At 38.2% G+C, this 15,426-nt stretch overlaps 1 pseudogene; it reads right to left on the reverse strand.

Annotated features, from left to right (window-relative positions):
* Positions 1 to 2,293: 2,293 nt before the first annotated feature.
* On the reverse strand, positions 2,294 to 14,522 carry LOC142619072 (putative pentatricopeptide repeat-containing protein At3g25060, mitochondrial; annotated as a pseudogene).
* Between the last annotated feature and the right edge of the window lie 904 nt (positions 14,523 to 15,426).

Genomic DNA, 15,426 nt, shown 5'->3' on the forward strand with positions numbered 1-15,426 from the left:
TCTTCTCCCTTTAAGTTATACTTTCCTTTGTTTCTTATTGTATCCAAAACGGAGGTCCACTCAAGGCTAGCTTTTCTTTAGCATTGTATCTTTTATACTCTCTTTTGAATAAATTCTCTGTCATAGACTTATATATTGCAACATTAAAATATAAGTAGAGAAAGTTCTCTAGTAAGAGGTAACTTGTTGGTCTTTATAACAAATTGGTCATTATTGGTACCTATTAGCCAGCATCAAGAGAATAGAGAGAGAGAATGGACAGAGAATTTTATAAGTTAACATGGGTTATTATGGTTGTTCCAGCAAAATTACTATATTTTGAAAGAAACTCAAGCTTCTCACAATATATCAGCAAAGTGGGAGTGAAGACAAATAGGCAATACCTCATCCACGTAGATATTACTCTTAAAACTCAATTACAAAAACCAAGGAACATGATTTTCAACTATTTGAAGTATAACCAATTAATTTTCAATTTCAAAGCAGCTATAGCTTTTGTCTACCAGCTGCCTAATAGTTTTTTTTCCCCTCTTTTTTCTTTCTGCAGCTAATAAACATAAGTTACATATTAAAAAAAAAAATTAAAAAAAAAAAAAGCAAACTTGCGAACAAAACAACAGATCAATCAAGTTTAAACACATATGTATTGATTTAGAGTAATGCAAAGATAATTTAGTACAAAACCAAGGTCATAGGTTCTTTACTCTTCCGCAAATCAAATGGTTGGCTATTTCAGACTGTAATTGTGCTATGAGCAGATGATTATGGGCAAGCTTTGTTGCATATGGTATACAGGTGAAATGTATTTTGGCTTTTAACATCAATTTGTATTAAATACATATTTTCATCTAATAACACATAAGTACCATCAAGAATTGGCTACCAAATAAATCTTAATTAAATTATATAAATCTTCTTAATATTATATGTTATAATAGTGTTACTCATAAAAATCTCTCTCAGTTGGAGACATTTCTAGATTTCTGCTTCCAGCACCTTATGTTAGTTGGATCAATACTGGGTATGGCCAATACACATAAAAAAAATTAGTAAAGAGATTTATATGCATAAGAAACCGCATACTCATATCCCAATCCCCAACATACAAGCAACCAACAAGTAAGAGCAACCTAATTTTACTGCATAATTATTTCATTTAAAAACAAAACACAAAAAGGGGCACAACTCTAGTATATTAAAAAAGTAATTTTACAAAGGATGAGCCAAGAAAAGAATTTTGCTGCATTCAAAACAAAAATAAATTCATAGAGACCCAAAAAGTGGGGGGCAGATGGGAGAAGCTTTTAAGGATATTGATGCTTACTTCCATCTTATGGAATTAATGAAGGACAATTGACATGCGACAAACAATTTTAAAATATACACCAACTCATTGGAATTGATAGACAAAGAATTCTCTCTACATGTGCATGTCAATTTTAATAGAACTCAAAGAGATATGCAATATTTTTTTGGATCCAAAAGGACGAAACGTAAACAAATGCAATTAATCACATTTTGCTGACTGAGGCAAGACAGATAAAAGATCCATCATCTCACATGTCCAATCATCCAAATATAAACAGTCTATATGCTGTCTTTTTTTTTCTTTATAAAATTTAATCACAAGACAATGGGAACTTAAAGTTGTAAAACTAAAGATTTGGAACGCAATATAGGAGGTACCACCTCAAGACGGTAATCAATTTGAAGAAAAGAATTCTTTTAAGCTAGGAACAAAACTTGCCTCTGAGTAGCAACTGGAACCTCAAGTATCCTTTTATTATGGGTATGTTCAGCTACAAGAATTTTTTGACAGCATGAATATCAGATAATTTAATTGGAAATAATGCTCAACCTACCCTGACTAAATTTAATTGTCAAGCAGCTCAATACCTAAGGATCTTCTGAAGTGCTAAATGGGACAAAGCCAAATCCATGAGAACATCTTGTTTGGCAGTTTTGCTACCATAGCAGAAACCAATTAGTCACCAAGCTGCAGGAACCCACCATGTAATATACAGAAAATCTGGAAAATCTTATTCATGAAAGAAACTAGAAACTAAAGGTCAGACAATAATTGTTCATCAAACCAATGCCTGTAAAATATTAGTTTCCAGCTTGGTGAAGTAGGTAGGAACTTAGGTAATCATCAACCTATAATTCTCATTTGTATGGAATAATTTTACCAAAACTAAGTAAATTTAAGTTCTTGCAGGCCAGGAGGGTAAAATATTATAAAAATTAAGTCTCCTAGAAAGAAATGAGAGGATTAACTAGCAAAAAAAAATAATTTGCATGAACAGAGGACGACCATTGAACATAGAAACCAAAAATTACAATATCCGTAAGCAAAAAATTTATAATAGAAAAAATCAGGTACAGGAATTGTTCACAGTAACCTTCATCACCAATATTACATTTTCCAATTCACCAAACTTACTCCTATACTGCCTAAATCCTTCCCAGAACCTGTAAAAAACCACATCAAGAAAAGGATATATTATTAACAAGAAGAGCATGTCTTACAGTTTGAAGATACACATACTACCAATTTTTGGACTTTCATAACATCTAGGCTCATAAATAACGAAGGAGAATGGCACATAAATAGAAATTCGAGTATATGCCAATGAATAGTGTGTGTGTGTGTATATGCATCTACCAAGATCTATGAAAAGAGGCAAGATGGTGACATAAAAAAAATTCAGAGAAGAAAGTTTATTAGCCTTTGGATTTGCCAAAGCTACCATTTTTCACTAGTATTTCTCATAATCAAAGTCATCTTGTGTATTTAAAACCCCAATCAAATTTCCCAAACTTGGCATGAATCTTTCAATAATAGTAGGAAGCTATACCGTCTTTGGGTAAGGTAGGTTATTAGAGCTACCTTCTTCACAAGCATGTTTAGATTTCTGCGTAATAAGTAAGAATATTCCATTATTTGTTCTCCAAGTGAAGCCTAGGAGTCCTATTTTTTTTTATAGGTAATCAAAGAAATAATACTAATTAAAAAAAAAAAATAGTACAGGATGTTCATGATGATGAACAGTAAGAGACAAAGAAAGAAAAACTAAGGGAAGGATAATCTAAGGGAAAACATAAACTCTGAAAGAGACAAAGAATCAGTAAAACCCCAACAACGAGACCACTCAAAAAGGCTACGCTGGTATAAAACCTTTAACTCATCCAATGTCTTCTCCATGTTCTCAAAGGAGCGACGATTCCGTTCCAACCAAACAATCCACATTAAACACCCTGGAATCAAATTCCAATTATTCGAGTTATGCTTCCCAAGCCACTGATACCAACAAGATAACAACCCCGTCACTGATCTTGGCATAACCCAGTGAATACCAAAAGCCTAAAGCATAAGAGTCCATAAGGTATGTGAAACAGTACAATGAAGAAGAAGGTGGTCTACCGACTCCCCATCACAACAACACATACAACACCGATTTGCCAAAGGGCGACGACCCCTAATCATGAGATTATCCAATGTGAGGATCTAATCGTGAACAGCTGTCCACAAGAAGAAAGCTACTCACTTAGGAACCTTTGGTTTCCAAACACCCTTCCAAGGAAACAAAAAATTCGAGGAACCCCGAATTGCTTGGTAATAAGAGCAGGTGTCAAACTTACCTTTGCCTTTGAGCCGCCAACAAAGAATATCCCTCCTATCCCCCCGAGGAATATGAGGTTAAATAAAATGAAGAAGAGAAAAAGAAGCAGCTAGCTCCCAATCTTCAAAAGCTCTAAAGAACCTTAAATTCCACACTCTAGTAGTACCTCATTTCGGAAGCCGCAAAACCTCAAAAATGCAAGCATCCTTAGCAACTGAACACACATAGAGCTCAGGGTAGAGATCTTTTAAGGTATAATCCCCAATCCATCTATCATGCCAGAAGCGGATGCAGGTGCCTTCACCCACTACAAAAGATAGGTGCTTAGAAAAACTCTCCCACCCTTTATGAATGCTTCTCCAAAGGCCACAACCATGGGTCCTCCTGCACACTTTAGTACACCACCCCCCTTGACCCTCATCATATTTTGTGGAGATAACTCTCTGCCAGAGATGGGTAACTTCTTGCCCAAAACGCCACAACCATTTCTCTAAAAGAAATTGATTAAACGACGCCACACACCTTATCCCAAGCCACCAAAGGATATTTGAAACTCCCCTCAGAAGACCCCCAAAGAAAATTCCTCTGAATCCTTTCCATTCTAGCAGCCACAGCTTTAGGAATAGTGAAGAGAGATAAAAAGTACGTAGGAAGACTCGATAGAGTACTTTTTAGTAAAGTGAGCCTACCACCCTCAGATAAGTAGAGATGTTTCCACCCTGATAGTCTCTTCTCCATCTTCTCCAAAATAGGATTCCAAATCGAAACAGACTTAAAAGAAGTTCCCAAAGGCATCCCCAGGTATTTCATAGGCAAACTCCCCACTCTACACTGAAGAATACTAGCCAATGCAATTATATTATTCACCTCCCCAACAGGAACAATCTCACTTTTCCCAACATTGACCTTCAAACCCATAAAAGCTTGAAAACAAGACATCATCAACCTTATGGATAGCAACTGATCCCTAGAGGCATCACAAAATAAGATAGTGTCGTCCGCAAACAACAAATGGGAAATCTGAACACCAATAGAATTCACTGCTCCCACATGAAACCCCCGAATAAGATTATTCTCCTCTGTCTTCTTCAAAATTCTGCTTAAAACCTCCATAATCAAGAGAAACAAAAGCGGGGATAAAGGGTCTCCTTGTCTCAACCCACGGGAGCTTTCAAAAAAACCTTCAGGGGAACCATTTACCAGGACAGAAAAACAGACAAAAGTAACACAAGCCTTAATCCACCCCCTCCATTTCAACCCAAACCCCATCCGGTCCAACAGATAAAACAAGGCCTCCCAGCTTACATGATCATATGCTTTTTCAATATCAAGCTTGCAAACCACACCCGGTAACCGACTCTTCAACCTACCATCCAAACACTCATTTGCAATGAGCACTGAATCCAAAATCTGCCTACCACCAACAAACGAATTTTGAGTCTCAGAGATGAGTTTATCCAAAACCACCCTTAACTTGTTAGCCAATACCTTGGACAATAACTTGTACACACTGCCCACCAGACTGATAGGGCGGAAATCTTTAATGTTAACAGCATTACTCTTCTTAGGAATTAAAGTGAGAAACAAAGCATTCAAAGACCGTTCAAACACAGAGTGCCGATGAAAGTAATCAAAGAAATCCATGACATCCTTTTCCACCACACTCCAACAATTGTGAAAGAAAGCCATGGTGAACCCGTCAGGACCAGGGGCTTTATCACCCTCCATCTCCCTTAAGACGTGTAATACTTCCTCCTTTGTGAACTCCTCCTCTAGGGTCAACCTCTCCTCCTCTTTAATGCAAGCAAATTCTAATCCATCCATAGTAGAGCGACCCAATTCAGATTCCTCATACAACCCCTGATAGAAGCGAACTAACTGAGAGCGCACATCTGACTTATCCTCATAAAGAACACCATCCACCTCAATCCTCTTAATATGATTAGCATTTCTATGAGAGTTTGCTAATCTATGAAAGAAGCGAGTATTCTTATCTCCCTCCTTCACATACAAAGCTCGAGATTTTTGTCTTCAGGAAATTTCCTCAAGAGAAGCCAACTGTTCTATGTCAGCTTTGAGTTGAATACGATGAATCTGATCCTCATTCGAGAGACCCCGCAGCTCCTCTCTCTCATCTAGACCCCTCAATTTAGTCAGCAAATTTTTCTTTCTGAGTGCCAAGTCACCAAACTCCTCCCTGTTCCACTTTTTTAAATCTACTTTCAAAGCCTTCAATTTTTGAGCCAAAATAAAACCTGGTAAACCCACAAAACTATACCCATTCCACCATTGCTGAACTCTATCAACAAAACCCTCAACTTTCAACCACATGTTTTCAAATTTAAAGACACTACGACCATGTCTAACAGCGCCAGCTTCCAACAAAATAGGGCAATGGTTAGAAACAACACGAGGAAGCACCCTTTGAGAAACATTCTCGAAATGATCCACCCAGTCTAGGGAAACCAAGGCCCTGTCAATTCTAGACATAGAGGGAAGGCCAAAATCTCTGAACCAAGTGAAGGAAGCACCCTCTAAAGGTAAGTCCACTAAAGAATTCCTCTATAAAGTCCGAAAATGCAAACATAGCAGGGCTAAACGACTTACAGCCAAGCCTTTCACTTGGGAACCTAATGATATTGAAATCACCTACTAAGCACCATGCCATGGGCCATCTAACACGCAACTGTGACAACTCCTCCCACAAGGTAACCCGCTGACCATCCTCATTGGGACCATACACACCTGTACAAGCCCAAACAAAGTCATCCACCACTCCTCTCAATAAGACACTAATAGAAAACTGTCCAGCAATTACATCCAATTTCTCAAAAACCCTCTTATCCCAAATCAGCAAGATCCCTCCAGATGTCTACACAGCATCCAAAACAGCCCAATCAATGAAAGGACTTCCCCACAAACTCCGAACAAAAGCAGCATTAGTAGAAGATACTTTTGATTCTTGAAAACATACAATATCACACTTCCATTCTTTTAGGAGATTCTTACAAACCTCTCTCTTCCGGGGATTGTTAAGCCCCCTTACGTTCCAAGAGAGTAGTCGTAGAGTCATTTACAACTACCAACAACCCCTGCAGCAGTCAAAGAAACTCTGCTCTTACTCCTAGAAGAGACACCATCGTAATTAACATTAGAGATAAGCCCCTTAAGTTCCCTGAGCCCTCGTGACCCTGAATTTGCAGGTTGCTTAGGCACCCCCTCATCAACCACCTTAAGACACTCCTGCTCCAAAAGGCGAAACAAAGCCAAACATTGAGCCTCATGTTTCACAATAGGGAAACCCACCATGTTACAGAAATTTTTCATCAACTGGGACACCCAATTCGAAGGTGTCCCTGACTCTATAACTTGAGTTCCTTCTGCAGAGTCCTGAACCAGCACCAACTCTCTGATTTCATTGGGTTCCCATGAAGACAGAGGGTCACACTTCAACACCCCAATATCTTTCTCTCCACTACCACAGCTATGGTCAGACATTTCACTGGTCTCCCACTGAAGGCGATGAAGCCCAGAAACTTCCTCATGATCTTCCCCTTCCACAAACACATCATCAACCCCATTACCCAGCTCTGAGAGAGGAGAAAACCGATTTTGAGTCACCCAAGGATACTGACCAAGGATCAGCGATACACCTTTCAGAATCGGCGCCTCAAGCACCACTGTCGGCGAGCTAACCGCCGGGTCACTGGTGAACCCGGAGTCTCGGATGCCTATACCATGAGATTCCTCAGCATCGGAGACTGTGTCCATAGGAGAAACAGCCTTACCGGAGTCGAGAAGGACCGCAACGGAGCTGCACCTTAACGCCGATGCATTTTCGGTCACTAGAGCTCCCAACTCTCTCGACGGGTTGGGAGCGAGAAGCTCCGAAGAATGATCGGGGCTAGATATCGGCGATAAACCAACCGACAAACCCTCAGGCAGCACCGATAAAACCGATGACTTCATCGGTGGCTTAGAGCTCTCACCCACCACCCTCGCACTCTGATTGTGGAGCAAACTCGCACCCACTCCACAATGAAAAGAAAGCACATCCTGGGCCTTACCACTCGGGTCAGCTAAATGAGCTTTGTCATGCCCAGATAACAATACTGGCCCACTAACAATAGACTTGTGAGAATGGGCTTTGTCATGCCCATATAACAACACCGGCCCACTGTTAATGGACTTATGAGTAGAAAATTGGTTCAACCAAGTTACCATACGTTTGCCTCCAATAGATTTAGACACCCTCAGCGCCAAATTTGCAGGAGTCAACTCAAACTTAAAATCACGCGTGGGTCTTCCATTAATAGAAGAGACAGCAACGCCAGTATCATCCTTCAGCACGTTATGTCCCGAAACAGCTCTAGAAATTTCAAAATTCCTTAACTTCCGCTGCTTCCTGATCTTGGAAGATTTCTTCCCAAATTGTACACCACCTTCTGTCGGACCAGCACCAGCACTAGCACCAGCACCAACATCTTCATCAGAAGTCCTCCCTTTCACCCAAACAGTGTTTGAACCTGAAAGAAAACTATCTAATTCTTTTGAAAACAAACACCATCCAGACTGGTTTGAACTCGCAGGTACCATAATCCAACCACGACGAGCTCCACCATAATACACAGCTATCTCCACAAAAATACCAGCCTTATTCGATCTTCCCCGGAATTCGAAAAACTTGTTATTTTCTCTATAACGTTTATACAGATAATCCTTTCCAAGAATCCAATCACGGATATCAGCAAAACATGAGAGAATCCATTCCAATCCTTTACGACCCAAACATACGGAACTTTTAAAATTTCAACGACTTTCGTGAATAGCATAAGAATCAGCCTGACCGTCGTCAAATGAGAAAGAAAAAGTTTTGGAATCTATGCGAAATGAACCATTACTGCCCCCTCTGCCCTGGGGAGTAAGTTTAGGAGGGGGAGGCAAACAGTTAGGGAAAGGTGTGGGTGAAACAGTAGTGATTGATCTAGGCCATACCTGTGGTTGTAAAGGCAAGACAGATGGGGGTGGGGTGCTCAAAGAAGAAGGATGTGGTGGACAAAAAGAGTGAAATGGAAAAAAAACCAATAGATGATGGGAACGGTGATGGAAAAAAACCAGGGAAAGGAGGAGGTGTCTGGTTGAAGGGCAATGGTAGAGAGGGGCACAGAGGAGGGAAAGGTGTTGGCTGTGTGGTGGGGAGGGAGGGGGGAGGGGGAAAGGTGCCAGTCATGGTGTCCTCACTATTTCTATATATATATATATTCAAAATGAAAGCACATCAACACTGGAGTCCTATGCAATAGGGCGGTTGTGTTTCGTGCTACATTTGTCATGTCTATTCTGGATGCTGGTGTGGCAAGAGTCAAGATATAATTAGGACAAGCTAGGATTTGTGATAAGAATTTTGTTCTTCTTTGAATTTGTTTGTATCATGTCTAGTTATTCTGCTGTTGATACAAGTATCTTGTGTGTGGCTTTGTTTTCATCCAAACGAAGGATAACTAGATACAATATCATATAGGCATGCAACTTTGGAAAACTGATTGACAAGAAACTTAAATAGAGGAAATACATAGATTTGGTATAAATTTCTGCTAACTGTTAAAGTATTCATCCTCAAAAATTTGGAAAAAAAGAAAAAGAAAAAAGAGAGGCAATGCTAATATGAGTTGAAGTTACCCATGGGAAAGTCAAATCACAAAGAAAAGAGGAAATAAATGAGCTATTTTAAATAAATCTTTGATAGAGGACTAGAGGGCGGATGACACACCAGTAATTTAGAAATAAAGAGCTCAGAACTAATGGGATCGATGGTAATCTCTTTCAGGTGAAATATCTCATCACAACTTCTAGTTCTACTGGGTCTTGCTTCACCATTACAATTTTGCTTATTTCTTTCTCTATTGTCAAACATCAATTGACAAATGAGACCCAATTATTTGATAAAAAGGCCATGTAGTGATAAAGCCCACACTTCTGCACTGTCAAGCTTGGGCAACAGCTAGCAATTGAAGCTTCAATGCAACTGTAGTGATTCAACCAATCTGGAAGTGATCCACATATTATGTAGGAAAGCCATGTCAATTCACCTGGATGGAACAACATGACATTTGTTTCTAAATGACAAATAAGACGAGGAGAAGTTTCTAATTCCAAATTTTCAAGGATGGTAGTTGGATGCTCATAGACTGAAAAAGAGTGCATATAGAAAGGTCGTAGCCAGCGCACAAAGCTTCCATTTTTTGTAGAGTCTGGAAGAAGTCATAGTAGGCAGCCTTAACACAACTAATGATATTCAATTGATAGCAAATAATCCATCTACTGCAAATTTTAAAGAAACAAATCAATATTATTGCTTTATTTTACTAACTCAACAGAGCTAACCTGTCATACAGACACACATATCAAGAGTTGACAACATTTCATTTCTAGGATCAAATTTTCAATGAAAATAGAAAATAATGGAATTAGTTGAGTCTCTTATTTTGGGACCCAGAAAAACAAGAAGGCCTGCATCAAAAGGAGCCAAATTTAACTTTTACAAGCCCAATTTCAGGGAAAACTCAACACAAACTCCAAATACCTAAAAGCATAATTGCCACAGATTTCTAACCAAGAAAACAGCACAAAATCAGCAAAATTCGTCACTACCTCAGAGATCTTCAACAATATAATAGAAAAAATAATTGGTCAGGTTTCAAACTTCGGAAAATTTCAAAGTCCAAGTGTATATGTTGTACTACAAGACCAATCATGTAAGGGCTACAATCCCACACACATATCTGGGAGCAAAATCCTTTCCAAGTCTTTCAACATATAAGGTAAATTTCATTGCTAGAATAACAACCAAATTACCTTTAGACATATGAGACCAAGTTGCATAGGTTCAATTATTAATTAATTGACTCTTTACTTCACATACACACATAGAAATATAAGATAGGTTCAAGTTATACCTAGTGTAACTCTAAAAGAGTTTAATATTTTTTAAAACAAAGATTTTCATGAAATCTAATGGTGAAAAAAACACTACTAGTCGTGTCATTAAACGAGCTCCCTGCCAACAATATCTTTTATTTCCAAAATTTAATACATTCTCTCTCTAATACTAAAAGTTATCACCTTCTCTCTCTAAGCTCTCCTCCTCCTCCCTCTCCACTACTATTGTTGAGTGCCGACAACTTGGCTGTGCTGGCCATAAAATAAGTTGGCTCTAGCATAAAGTAAACCTATGGCCTTCAATTTCGATGCCAACAGGGCAGGGAAGATCAAAAAGTATAGGAAAGCTAAGTGTCTATAAGTGTATGAGATAGTTAGGGTATATAAATGGGTTTTCAAGGCATTGGGTTTGGATTGGTTAACTATCCATACATTTGGATGTCATTATTGTATCAAAAACGGGCGTTTGACTGTTAAAGGTGCAAATGATGAGAATGTAAAGAGAATAACACAATATTTACATGGACAACCCTTCTACATGAACAAAAAGAGTGAAAAACCACAGGTGATGTAGTGAATCCTCTACCTCTAGCAACTAGTATTACCGATATTGGAAAAGGATGAACAATGAACAGTATCTCACAATGGTGAATTATGTTCTTTATGAAGGTTAATCCCCCTCTCCTCTATAAGCTAAGAAAGGAGGTGGACTCCTTACAAATGTTGAATCCTTATTGGCTATGAATACAGTACACAAACACTTACTAAAGTAGTGGAAAAGTGAAAATAAACCTTAACATCCCCAAAATGACAAAAGGTAAGCACAATCAGCCATCAAGCAATAGTTCCTCACAAACTTCTTAATGTTGCCCAGAATTTCAATGAGCACGTCTAGAAGCCACTTGAGCATATGTCATTCCCCACTTATCCTTTAGTCCATGACTACAAGAAGAAAAGGGAATTGTATCCTTTGCATAAGCTCAGAAATCTAGCATTCTTCCCCAAAACAGGGAAGAAAAATACACCGAATCTGATTTGAAGTGTTCACAACCTCTACTAGCCACTAAGATTAATTATATTATACATATATGCGTTTGTATGCATGTAGCCACAAGTGATGTACTAAAACGAATTACCAGATACAGTTGGAAAAGGGCTGCTCTTCAGACCATTTCTATAATGGTCTATATTATCAACTAGATACTAGAATATGTGAACAGCATCCAGAAATAATAAACATATGAAATTCCCTAAGTTGTGTCTATACTTTCAATTTTGCTTTTGTTAGAGAATCCATGTTGTGAATGTCAACCAAATAATACCCTCAAAAATTTTGAATTTTCATGTAGCAAAAGTAAAAGCCACCATATTATTAGATGAAAAAATTGTATTGCCTTTGACACTAGAAAGCAAGAGAAAAAAAAAATTAAGAGTTCAAAAGGATTAATTACCGGAGCTGTTAGAGGCAAATCAGTCTTGTTGATGCTAAGCATGCAGGAAGACATTTGGATTAAAAAAGAACCCCCCCCCCTAGTCCTTTTCTTTGTCATTCCAATCATAAGTAAATCCTTTCAACAATCTGCATCTACCATGAGCACTTAAGAAAGTGAATCATTTTCGGCCAAAGCTCTTTGAACTTAGCTAATGCATACATTATAAAGGGGAAATTACTAAAGTGGCAGATGTATATCAACACCCAAATTCTGTCAGCAACCCAGCTGGATATGGATATTTTGGATGGGACCATCTCAAAGCACTGCACTGGTTACCAAGCTGTATCTATACACACCTTAAAGGTGGTGGTATGCAATTGCAATGTTAGCTTGCTTGTCTCTTCCATTACCCATTATAATATTAGATCCTACCTTGATATCTCAACACCCCAGTTGTGAAAAATCCAGCAAAGAGAAAGGAAATCTATGCACGCTGGCTTCACCAGTAGTCACCACATGAGCAGATCCCATTCTTGAAGTGGTGAAATCGCTTCACATCCCTCACAACAATCTCTCTGTTCACAATTTTCGTAATGAACTTGGTTGCTTCATGGCAATCCCCACACACCCTAAGGTTCTTTATGATCAGTAATCTGGTTCCAGGCCCTGTGTTTAAGAGACCAAAAGCAATAGCAAGCCTCTCACTGTGATTACATAACATTTTTTCTTTGACTTCCTCATCAAGGGAATGCAACACAAATTCAGTCTTTGGGACATATCCAATAGCCCTCATTTCATGATCCAACTTATCCAAAAGTTGCATCATATTCTCATATTGATGATGGCTCTTATCTTCCATAAGAAAAGCATGAAGTTTTCCTTTCACTTCCACTACACTATACCCTGGCACTTTCTTCATCCCTATCTTTTTCATGATTTTTCTAACACTAGCTACATCATCCCACTTCCTCAACTTTGCATAGTAGTTTGAGACCAAAGAATAAATTCCCAAGTCATCCGGATTTAACTCAAGAACCTTCTTTGCAGCCATCTCCCCAATCAACAACTTGCCATTGTTGCAGCAACCTGCCAGGAGAGCAACCCAAACAGCAAGCCCCGATTCAGCATTCATGGAATCTATTAGCTCGCAAGCCTCTTCAACTTGACCTGCACGAGCCAAAAGATCAACCATACAAACATAATGCTTTTCCGTTGGATGGACCTTATATTCACTAACCATACGATTAAACCAGTATTGACCTTCTTCCACAAGACCTGAGTGACTGAAGGCTGAGAGAAGGGAAGAAAAAGTAGCATGATCTGGTTTTAGATTTGTTATTGTCATCTCTAGGAAGAGTGACAGAGCTTCTTTTCCATGCCCATGAATTCCATACCTGGCTATCATTGCATTCCAAGAGATTGAGTCTTTGGAGTTTATCTGATCAAAGAGAGTGCGTGCCCAAGAAAGTGCTCCACATTTTGAATACATGTCAATCAATGCAGTACCTAAAACTCTATCAAAATCAAGCCTTCTCACAATATATCCGTGTATAGATTACCCAATTTCAAAAACCCAACTTGGGTACATGCTAGAAGTGCACTTACAAGAGACACTAAATTTGATCTGTATCCACAACCCTGCATCTCTACCAATAAATCAAGTGCATTCCCTGCAAAACCATTTTGAGCAAAGCCAGATATCAGTGCACCCCAAGATATGACATTCTTACAAGGCATATTCTTGAAAACATGACAAGCAAGCTTCAAATGTCCATTCTTAGCACACATATTCACGAGGCTAGTTTGAACTACAACATCCATAGGAAGATCTTTCCTAATCAAATACCCATGAACAGAAAGACCCAATTTTAAGTCCCCAAGATTTGCACAAGCCTGTGTCAACCCCACCATCACAACCCCATCTCCTTCCATTCCTTCCTTTTGCATTCGCCTATACATATCAACCGCTTCAATTGGCCGCCCACTCTGCGCAAACCCCAACAAACAAGATCCCTTCTCGGCATCCTGTCAAAGACCACGATCGCTTCATCCATCTTCCCACACTTTGCATACAAATTCAAAACAGAAGATCCAACAAACACATCAAACTCAAACCCACAATCCATCACTCTACACCAAATTTCTTCCCCTGTTTTCAAATCCAACAACCTCGTGCACGCCTTCAGGGCCACCGTGAAAGTTGAGCTATCGGGTCTAACACCTTCCAAAATCATTTGACGATATAAATTCAGAACTTCACCTGGGTGCTCTTTACGCGAATACGCAATGATCATGGCATTCCATGCATCTACGCCTCTTTGAGGCAATATATCAAACACTTCTCGGGCAGATTTAATGTCGCCTATATTTACATAGGAGGCGATGAGTCCACCATTGGAACTTCCATGCATGAAGAGGCCGGTCAAGAGCATGAGAGCATGAGAGCATGGGATTTAGATATTGATGCTTTGTCTTTACAGGCTAAGAGGAGAGGTCTAAGACGGTTTGGGCATGGAATGAAATGCATGTATGCATACGGAGCTGATTTTTTTAACTCTACATTGTTACTGTAGAGTTTTAGATTATAGAAATTATGGCACGTGTTATAATTAAAGATCCAAACTCATTATTGTTAGTATAATTTTGTAATTACATTCTATTTCCTCAAAGTCCCTTGGTCGGTTTTAGGAAATGACACTTCACTGTTTGAAAAGAAAATTAACACTATTGAAGTATGGAGGAATAACATTTCAACCCAAAGTTGAAAAGAAAAAACACTTTCATGAATTCATCCCTTGAGGTTTGAATAAATTGACACTCTTCATGGTTAACACTTTCATAAGAGTCTCTTGACTAAAGTTTAGATATGGTTAGTAAAAATTAATTGATAAAAATGAAAAAGCAATAACTAATAAGTTAAATTTGGTTAGTTAAAAATGTAAAATTTATCGAGAACTAAAATACTTGCAAAAACAAATCTCTCCATAATTCGTTGTAAAATGAAAAAAAAAAAATTAATAAGTAAAATTCACACTTAATATTTTAACATACACTTTAATTATAATTTTAAAAATAAAATTTTAATTACGAAAATAAAATAATTTTGGAAACATGCATTGCCCTTAAGCAAATGACAAGTTAGTACACAATATTTTTAATATCAATTTAATAAAATTTAGTTAATTAGATGTCAACGGGGGAAAAAGCTTTTTCTCTTCAAGTTTGGGTAGAGTGTCATTTCCTAAAATTTCAAGGAAGTGAAGTGATGTGTAATTACCCCGAATTTTTTTTTTAAACAAAATATTAATGGTAACCAAACTAATCAATTTTTTTAATATAAATAGTGATAGAATTTGAATTTATGATGTCACTTCTCAATCATTTTTTTAAAGGATAAATTTCATTAACATATTCTGAGATCTGATCTAATA

This window comes from Castanea sativa, chromosome 12, assembly GCF_040712315.1.
Source record: "Castanea sativa cultivar Marrone di Chiusa Pesio chromosome 12, ASM4071231v1".
Classification (NCBI taxonomy): domain Eukaryota; kingdom Viridiplantae; phylum Streptophyta; class Magnoliopsida; order Fagales; family Fagaceae; genus Castanea; species Castanea sativa.